General features: G+C 36.1%; 1 pseudogene; it reads left to right on the top strand.

Moving 5' to 3' along the window:
• Window positions 3,433-4,840, top strand: Gm9892 (predicted gene 9892; annotated as a pseudogene).

Genomic DNA, 10,819 nt, shown 5'->3' with positions numbered 1-10,819 from the left:
AGCAATGTAGCCTTGCTGTTCATTTAGTGGAGAACAACCTATAATCTTGGAAACAACTTGGGTTGTTTATGGATTCAATGGACCACTTTGACCAATAATTCAATTAGATAAGACCCAGTCAGTTCATCATATGAAAAGAGATGGTCAGGTGTAGATTTATCTCCTCTGCAAATTCAAATCAAAATAATGTGGAGATTTCATCTTACCCCAGTCAAAATGATAAAGATTAGTGAAACAACTGACAGCAAACACTGGAACAAAGGAAAGGGGAACACTCATTTCTTTGTGGTATTACAAACTGGTCAGCTACACAGGGATTTGAAGTAGGGAAGTCTCACAAAGCTGAAGACAAATAGACCACACAACCGAGCTGTGGAGCTTCTTGACATATGACAAAAGAATTCTGTATCCTACTTCACAAATATTTACTCAGCAATATTTTTGGCCTATTCACAATAACTAGCAATCAGAAAGAAACTAAGTGTTTTTCAGCCAAAAATGCATAATGAGAATGTAATATACGTACACTATTTGAACAGAAAAAAAATAAAATTAAAAATTGCATCTTAGTCAGTGGAACTAGAAAAGACAATGTTGAGTGAAATAATTCAGACATAGAAAAATTAATGTTCCGTATTTTCTCTCATGTGAGGTCCCTAGCTCTGAAATCTTCTGATTTCAACATATTGAAGAACCTTCAGATATCCCACCTTTTTTCAAGGCAATATATTTTTCTCACTCCACATGATTTCAGTTAGCAATTTCTATCAACTTAACTATGTGTTTTTTTTCCCATTTCTCCAATAATTATCTAACCCATGCCTTATTACTTCAGGAGACTATTTAATTTTGAGTACATGCTTTTAATTTCTCTCCATGCTGCTTCTCTTTATCATAAGTATCATTTTGAAAACTTGCATTTAATGTGCTTGCATTATGTAATAGGCACTAGTTATGTGAAATATACAAGATTTTTATCCATTGCTTCACATAATCATCCCCTAAAATGTCTTACAGGTTAAAGCCAAATTGTCATCTTTAGGTCATCTATTTAGTACATATACTACCAGGATATTATATTTGAAAGAGGCTACATTTTCTATGTTATTATTATTTTAGAATATATGTATACAATAAACATAGATACTGAGTTAATTTTAGGTGGTAACAAGTACATGAAGTAATAATAAATGAAAAGGAACAAAATATATCTAGACTATAGTGTGGCTAGGAGGAGATACTTTGGAATTCTACCTATTGAAATGAGCAGACCTAAATGCTCAAGAATGTTTCAAGCAATGAACACATATAATACAAAGACAGACTCAAGGTACCATAATAAATTAACTAATTAAAGGTATTAATATTAATTGGCTTGAAATGCAAATATTAAGGATGTGACAACATTAAATAAATACAGCATAAGGCTTTTCAGACAAAATGTGCCTACAAATGAGAAGATCAGGAAATTTGGCTTTTATATCTGGTATGTTAAAAAGGATAATGCAGTTACAAGTTAAAAGGATTAACATGATGTGATTTTTAAAAGGTTGTCCTTGAACATTTAACTTAATAACTGATTAGAATGCTGGGATAAGAGATACTAATTAATGTCAACAGAACTAAAATTAATTTCCACAGAATACTCATAGGTGTATTGAGAGGATACGTGTGGGTATCTCATGTATTTGATGCAAGGAGCAGGAGAAGGTGGACAGTCCTTAGAGTGCTTGGACATGTTCTGCAAGTGGTAAAGTTTTCCATGGGCTATGTTTTAGATTGACACCTGCTGAAATCCAGAGTGTTAATTCAACTATTTCAGGAGTAAGTATGTGTTCTGAACACTAGACAGATATTTTGAAAATACAGAATATAGAATGATGGCAATCAGCTTAGGTGAAAGATAGAAGATGCACTGAAATCATTCTGGTTTGATGTAAAGATGAGCTACGTCGAAGAGAAAAAGGAGACAGGAGAAAGGGAAGAAAGTGGCATAAGGAAAACTACAATGCTGTTTTCACAAAATTGAGGAAGGCATCCTGTAAATATTCCAGGTTCTTTTGTTTGTGCACATATGTCTGCATGTGGGTATTTTTCTTTAAAGGCTGAAACACTAAATTCAGTCATAAGATACTTTGGCAAAATGACATCTTAAATCTTATTAGTTAAAACTAAGTGGAAATAAACCCACACTATTGAAATTAGGACTAGTGATACTTTCAATAAGTATTTAATGCTAAATTGCAGGAACAGACAAAATATATAGGTGATTGTTTTAGTTATTTTTCTGTTGCTATGATAAAAAAAAAAACTGACAAAATCATTTTAAGGGATATAGATGTATTTTCACTTATCCTTCAACACACAGTCTCCATCTTTGCAAGTAAAAGTATTAGATGCTTGAAGCAACGTTTCCCAGTGTATCTAGAGTCCAAAGAAGAGAACTGTAAATCCCTACATGCTGGTGAGCCATTTACTCACATACACAGCCTGGCTTCTACACACATTTAAGACTGATCACCTCACATTAATTTTCATAACCAATTCAATACCCCAGAAAGCATCTTGAGAGTCTTGTCTCCTTGAGATTATTGGTTTGGTTAGGTATACAATCAACTTTATCCATCACAATGGCAAATTCCATCAGTTACATTTGGTTCACCTGAGCAAATTCTCAACAGAAATAATTTGTGAGAGGAAAATTTTTATTTTGGCTCATGACATCTAAGGGCTTTCAGTCCCATCGGAGAATGAAGGATAAAACAGAATAGCTCTGTCTGTGTTTGGGAGAAGTGCATGGGGCAAGGGAGCTGAATAACTATTTAATGGTGATAAACCAGGAAACAAAAAGAAGTCAATAGGAAACTGGTCCCATATAAAGGAAAAATTCTCACCACTAGTGACATATCTATACTGTCAAATTCCTCCATCCTAAAAGTTCCATAGTCTTCAAACAAATACCACAAAATTAAGCACAGGCATTCAGATCATGAACATGCAGGGGACACTTCTTATATAAATCACTACAGAAAGACTCAGTGAAGAATTATAATGGGTGAGAGGATATCCAAAATATTCAAAAAATTTCCATAGCAGTAAGACTACGCTATCATTTCTCCACTTTTAAGTTTTGGCATAATTTTTGAACACTTAAATTTGTCTTTCATTCATCATGTCATTAAATATGTTGTTCATTGTCCTAGTGCCCTGACTTTGCTGCTATGGAAAATGTCTGCATTATTAAGAAGGTGATACTGTCCAAGCCATCAAAATAACCTTAATTCAAAATGGCCTCTGTCACAGGAAGTGTTTTGGAATCAAGTTAGAGATTCAATTAGTTTATCTACAATACTGACTTCTTGCTTATGAATTCTATCTACTTGCCTAGTGTTTCAGTTAAATATATCTTCTAATAGTATAAGAATATTTTCGCCCTTTCGCTGATGCAAGAGCCTAGTGCGGTGCTGTGAGAAGTATCGGTGGGAGCTACGCTGACTCCGGGCCGTGAAGCCGACCGGTTTGACTTTTCATCCCTGCCGAACCCGCTCGACTACAGCCATGTCCGGGGACGAGATGATTTTTGATCCTACTATGAGCAAAAAGAAAAAGAAGAAGAAGAAGCCCTTTATGTTAGATGAAGAAGGTGATGCCCAGACAGAAGAAACCCAGCCCTCAGAGACAAAAGAAGTGGAGCCAGAACCAACTGAAGAAAAAGACGTGGACGCTGATGAGGAAGACAGTAGGAAGAAAGATGCTTCTGATGACTTAGATGATTTGAACTTCTTTAATCAAAAGAAAAAGAAGAAAAAGACGAAAAAGATATTTGACATTGATGAAGCTGAAGAAGCTATAAAGGATGTTAAGATTGAGAGTGATGCTCAAGAGCCAGCCGAGCCAGAGGATTACCTTGACATTATGCTTGGCAACAAAAAAAAGAAAAAGAAGAATGTTAAATTCCCAGAAGAAGATGAAATACTAGAAAAAGACGAAGCTTTAGAAGATGAAGACAGCAAAAAAGATGATGGCATTTCATTCAGTAGCCAAACTGCTTGGGCAGGCTCAGAAAGAGACTACACATATGAGGAGTTGCTGAACCGAGTGTTAAACATCATGAGAGAAAAGAATCCAGATATGGTTGCTGGAGAGAAGAGGAAATTTGTTATGAAACCTCCACAGGTCATCCGAGTAGGAACCAAGAAAACTTCTTTTGTCAATTTTACAGATATCTGTAAACTATTACATCGTCAACCCAAACATCTCCTTGCATTTTTATTGGCAGAATTGGGTACAAGTGGTTCTATAGATGGTAATAACCAACTTGTAATCAAAGGAAGATTCCAACAGAAACAAATAGAAAATGTCTTGAGAAGATATATCAAGGAATATGTCACTTGTCACACATGCCGGTCACCGGACACAATCCTACAGAAGGACACCCGACTCTATTTCTTACAATGTGAAACTTGTCATTCTCGATGCTCTGTTGCCAGTATCAAAACTGGCTTCCAGGCTGTCACAGGCAAGCGAGCACAGCTCCGTGCCAAAGCTAACTAATTTGCTAATCACCATTGATTTTTCCAAAATGTGTTGGAGATTTGGCTGGACAGGTTACCATCAGAGTGGATGTACCATTGAGTTAAAAACAAGATAGAAAAACTGCCAAGTTGTTTGGCAAGTGATTGTTCTGAAATACCTTGCACGATACCGATATTCAAGCTGTTGACATACTCGTTGCCTACTTTAACAACTGTCAGAGAAACGTGATGGGGGTAAGGAGGTACTTTTTAAAATCGTTCATAGACTTCTGTAAAATGCAAGATTAAAGTTATTATAACAGTAAAAAAAAAGAATATTTTCTATTTAAAAATTTGATTATAAGCCAAGATGAATCAAAACTGTTCACCTATAATGTTGGTTTATACAATGCCTTGTCCATGTTTCCTATAAAAAATAAATAACAATCAGATAAAGCATTAAGATATTACATGCTGGTCTTTTTATTGAAAAGGTTTTCTATAAAATATATTCTTATTATGCTTTATACTTACCCAAAGTGTGCCCTGACCATTTCCACCTTCATCTCAAACTAACTCCATGCCCTTTCTTCCTCTGTAAGTTACAAAAATCAAAACAAAAACAAAAACAAAAACAAAAAACCTAAAGATATACAAAACTTTGAATTGAACTTAATCTTCTACAACTTTCACAGGTGCTGAACTTGGTAGATAAATCATATTTATTAAATGCATGTAGAATGTGAATTTTAAAAATAAGCACATTTGAGACTACTATTACAATTCTATATATGAATATGACTAATATTCTATGAATATATGTGCATAGAATATTAGTCATATACGTATATATATATATTGCTTACTATGCACTAATTTATGATATTGTAGTTTAAAGTTTCCCCTTTAAGACTCTATTGTTAATTTTATGAGTGAAAATCTTTAACTTCCTTTGTAAGGCCGCACAGGGATGAAGTACTGGTGGGCAACAACTTTCATCAATACATGAAATTGATCAGTATATTAACTACTTGTAACTACAAAGTATGGCCAAAATAAATTAATCTCAAAAGAGCACAGTCTATTCTTACTAAGAAAGTGAAAATATTCCCCAGTAGAATAATTTCTAATTGTATAAATTTCTGCCAATGTCCCTGCAGTACTTTTCTTGATTTCACATTCAATATCTCTTGTCTCTTCCTTGGAAGAATTTAAGCTACTGAGTATAAATAGACTAAAAGTGTCCAATACATGAAAGCTACCTATTTCTGGAGACAAAAAAAATCTCAAAATAAAGTATTAAATGATGAAACTAAGTGACAAGACTAAACTACCAATGCCCTAGTTTTGGATATATATGGATTATATATATATGCATATTATCTTTACAGAAATCCAATTAAAGCTTATCGCCAATAACACTAAGTTGTTGAAAATATTCTAGAGAAAGCTGTCAACATAATTTGAACAAAGATACAAGATCAGGATTTAGTAGAAAAGAAAAATGCAAGTTTAAAGCCTGTTTTGTTGAGATACTGAAATGATATTTCTAAACAGCAGCAACAAACTGCCCCCCAAGTATAAATAAATTTAATTGTTCATGTGTGTGTGAATTTTGTGATGCTTGTACATATGCGATGTATACACACATACACACATACACACAGAGACACACAGGCACACACACACACACACACACACACACACACACACACACACATATACACACACACTGAGGGAGTTACTCTAGGAAACCAGAGGATGACGTTCTTTATCGTTCTCTACACACTCACTAACTTAGTCTATTTTTAAATTGCGTATATATTTTCTGATGTAATATATTTTATTTTTCATGTTGTATTTTAATTTCTAATTTTCTCACTTCTCTTTCATCTCTTCAAACCCTCCCACATAGCCCACCCAACCTTCCTTCTATTTCATGAGGTGTTTTTAATGAATTGTTATTCAATGAATACATTTATTTGTACATATATACATACATATATGTATACATATATGTGGATATTTGGCAAAATATACATGTATATACACACAGACACATTATACACACACATACACAATATAATGCCTTATGCTAATATAATATTCCTTGTATTTATGTTTTGAAGGCTGATCTTTTGGTACTGGGCAACCAATTAATGAATTCTTCACTGGAAAGTATAAGGCCACCTTGCTCCAGTAGGTGCTAGCTCTTTGTGTAGGAGTGAAGCTTTATGAACTGTTTTTTGTTCAGTTTTATGTGTTCATTGGTGTCATCCTTGCACAGCTCACATCCAGGCAATTATGTTGGTGAGAATTTATGACTATAGATTTTGATGTTACTAGGAGAAACATATTACACCACAGGTATGAGAAGCCACATATGCCATTACAAGGTGGCGCTGGCTACTGCTGGCCACCACGCATAAGTCTGGGTGAACAACCAATGTGTACATATGTAGTAAAGTTTTTCACCAAGTCACTGCCTGGCCCAGGCATGATAATGAGGCTCCATGAGGTACTGAGAGAGAATCACCAATCAGATGAGAGACATGCCAATGAGGTATGATAATGAGGCTCTGTGAGGTACTGAGAGAGAATAATCAATCAGATGAGAGACATGCAAATGAGGTATGATAATGAGGCTCTGTGAGGTACTAAGAGAGTATAACCAATCAGATGAGAGACATGCACATGAGGTAGAATGCATAACCAATCCGGGTGTGAGACACGCCTGTCCTAGGCCTATATAAGCAGCACCAGTTCTGGGCTCGGGGTCTTCTTGCCTATGCATTAAATGCTCTTCCAATGAACGTGTTACAGAAGGATCCTGTTGTGGTGTCTGCTTTGCTCGCTAGTCAGGCGCTCACACACAGTCCCTGATTGCCTGGATCTGATAAATACAGCATCCTTAACCCCACACTTCCAACATGTTACCTGACCCTTAGGTGTAAGAATATATCCTGTAGATCTTGGGTTGATAACTTTATATACTTATTAGTTGTGGTCTTCTGTAGTGGCCTCCATCTTTTACAAAGAGATGTTTCCTTGATGAAGACTGACGAATAGACCTCTATGTGGTATAAAAACAAATGTTTAGATTGTTTTCTGTCTACTTAATTTAAGTCAGTGTCTCTCAGTGAAATTGAATAAAGCTAGCAGCCAGCAAGACTGAGTGATCCTCTTGATTCTATCCTTTAATGTACATGATTTATAGGCAAAACTGGGGATGTGGTTTGCTTCTCACATGTGTGATTTTATTTTGAACTGAGGTACAATCATTGGTGAAACAAATTCTCTTACCCACTATAGTGGTTTGAATATGTTTGGCCCAGGGAGTGGCACTATTTGGAGGTGTGGCCATGGAGTAGTTATATCACTGTGGGTAGGAGCTTTAAGACATTGTGAGACTATGCCGGGGCCTAGCAAACACAGAAGTGGATGCTCACAGTCAGCTAATGGATGGATCACAGGGCTCCCAATGGAGGAGCTAGAGAAAGTACCCAAGGAGCTAAAGGGATCTTCAACCCTATAGGTGGAACAACATTATGAACTAACCAGTACCCCTGAGCTCTTGACTCTAGCTGCATATGTATCAAAAGATGGCCTAGTCGGCCATCACTGGAAAGAGAGGCCCATTGGACACGCAGACTTTGTGTGCCCCGGTACAGGGGAACGCCAGGGCCAAAGGGGGGGAGTGGGTGGGTAGGGGAGTGGGGGTGGGTGGGTAAGGGGGACTTTTGGTATAGCATTGGAAATGTAAATGAGCTAAATACCTAATAAAAAATGGAAAAAAAAAAAAAAAAAAAAAGACTCTCATCCCACCAGCCTGGAAGACAGTTTTCTCCTAGCAGCCTTCAGATGAAGATGTAGAACTCTCAGCTCCTCCTGTACTATGTTTGCCTGGATACTGCCATGTTCCTGTGATAATGGACTGAACCTCTGATCCTGTAAGCCAGCCCTAATTAAATGTTGTCCTTATAAGAGCTGCCTTCATCATGGTGTCTGTTCACAGCAGTAACACCCTAACTAAACACCCACTGAGATATTTTGATAGCCATTTATTTGTTACTTTTTAATTCATAAAAATACTTATATATTCCCTTAATTCATTTTATAATTTAATACATCCATATTTTAAAGATATTCTGATTGATTTTAAAGAGCACACCAGTGAAATTTAGGACATTTTATGAGGAGATTAATTTATGTTGTTACCTTATCATTGAAGAGTCTCGGCTGCTTTTAGACCTGCCCCTTGATGTATAATCCATGTTCTAGTGTATACACAGCAACATAGTGTCAGATAACTGTTCTTTGTCTATCATATTTCATCTCTTTGTTGTTTATATACTGTTAATAGGATAAAATGGAATTACTTGAATTTTTTTCAAATTGTTTAATTTGAATCATATGTGCTTTTTCAATTACGTATAAGTAGTCAAGGAGATCAGGTTGTGAAGCATGAGGAGTTGTGCAGTGCATCTGAAACTGCAGAACTGTTTAGGAAAGCTCATGTCAGCCTGAACTAAACAGTAATCCCAGGATTCTGACAAAAGAAATAAGAATACAGAAGAGCAAAGAAAGAGAAAGAAACAAGAGAAATATGGAGGGAGAATCCAGAAAATCAAAGATCATTATCAATTAACATAAGTTTTGTTATTATAGATATATCAAAAAGAATTCATCTTTGTTTTCTCAATCATACAAGACCTTTAAAACTTCTATTTGTAACTCAAATTTAGACATATGTGTGGATCATATGGGGACTATTAGAATGAAAAATTTTAGAGAGTAATTATAGGAGAAAGAAAAAGTGATTGTTTTTTAAAGTTCAGTGTGATAATTTAAATATTGCTATACGTCAGAAGATATACGAGTATGTCAACAAACATTACAAATGACTGTGAAGGCATTCATGGATTGGAAGATTTGAAGAGTAGACTATGTTCATAGTGCATTGCCACACTGATCTGGATCGATCTCATCTAGTATCGAATCAGGTGAAGACTATAAGCAGGGAAAAGAAGGCTATGTGAGAATTTCTTCTGCCAGACTGGGAATGTTGGGACTTTCATGTTCACAAGTCCGTTGGATTTCAGGACATTTAAGCTCATGACTTCTGTGACACTTACTTTATGTCTTCATTATATATTGTGATCATTAGAAAGTACAGGAAAGTTAAAGATTCATATCTGCTTCAGATCCATCTGTGATAGTTCTTAGAAGCAAATGTGTTAAAGGCTTTTTCCTCAGGTCAGTGATGTGGTAGCTTCTGGAGGTCAGGCCTGGGGAAAGGGCATTGATTGAGTCAATGTGTTTATATACAGAAGGGTAACGTGGAAAGCAAACCCTTTCCTTTTTATTTATTATTTGTTTGGTTCTGCAAGTTAAGCAGAGTCTTTTGGCACAGATTCACTAACATTGTATCTCAGCAAATCCAACAGAGGGTGTATAGTTTCAACCCAATGACAGAAAAGGGCTACTATACTTAAATTAAATCGTTAAGCTGATATCAGAGGAGGTGTATTCCTTGTTATGAGTCCCAGTCTTTTGATTCCCAAATGCGGGGCCCCTTTCTAGCCTCCACACAGCTAATACACCTCCATAGATGCAAGCAGAGCCTTCTCTTTAGTGGTGATCCCCTAGCAACTGTATTTCCTGTCCCAGACTTTCTCAGGGCTGGTATCTTTCCTATCCTTCTCCCAGGATGGTGAATCTCCTTCTTCTCTCTTAATCCCTTGCCTGGGATCATAAAGTTCTGTCTGTGTCGGTCCTGCCCAGCCATTAGCTGCGGGCAACTTTATTTACCAATTAGAACCAACTGGAGACAGGCATGCTCACTGCCTTCCATGGGTGTGTGTGGATTCTCATGCAAACAATTTTTGGGACCCAAACTAACATAATACAAGCAGCTACACCAAGCATCCATTTATTCTTTGTAAGTTAATTATCTCAAAAATTTTGTAATGTGACAGAAAGTTTTCAAAATCACTTTCTTCAGAAAAGATTGGATTGTTAAAACTCAATGTCAACATCATACATATTTTCGTTATTAAAATGTACTTGGTTTTCATTTAATCAAAGAATCAATTTTCACTTTTCATTAATGTAACGATTTCTTTTTAAATATTTTTGTTAGGTATTTTCCTCATTTACATTTCCGATGCTATCCCAAAATTGCCCCAGACCCTGCCCCCCCACTCCCCTACCCACCACCTCCTACTTTTGGCCCTGGCGTTTTCCTGTACTGGGGCATATAAAGTTTGCATATCCAATGGGCCTCTCTTTCCAGTGATGGCCAA

This window comes from Mus musculus, chromosome 8 (assembly GCF_000001635.26).
Source record: "Mus musculus strain C57BL/6J chromosome 8, GRCm38.p6 C57BL/6J".
Lineage (NCBI taxonomy): Eukaryota > Metazoa > Chordata > Mammalia > Rodentia > Muridae > Mus > Mus musculus.
This window is presented reverse-complemented; position numbering and strand designations above follow the sequence as displayed.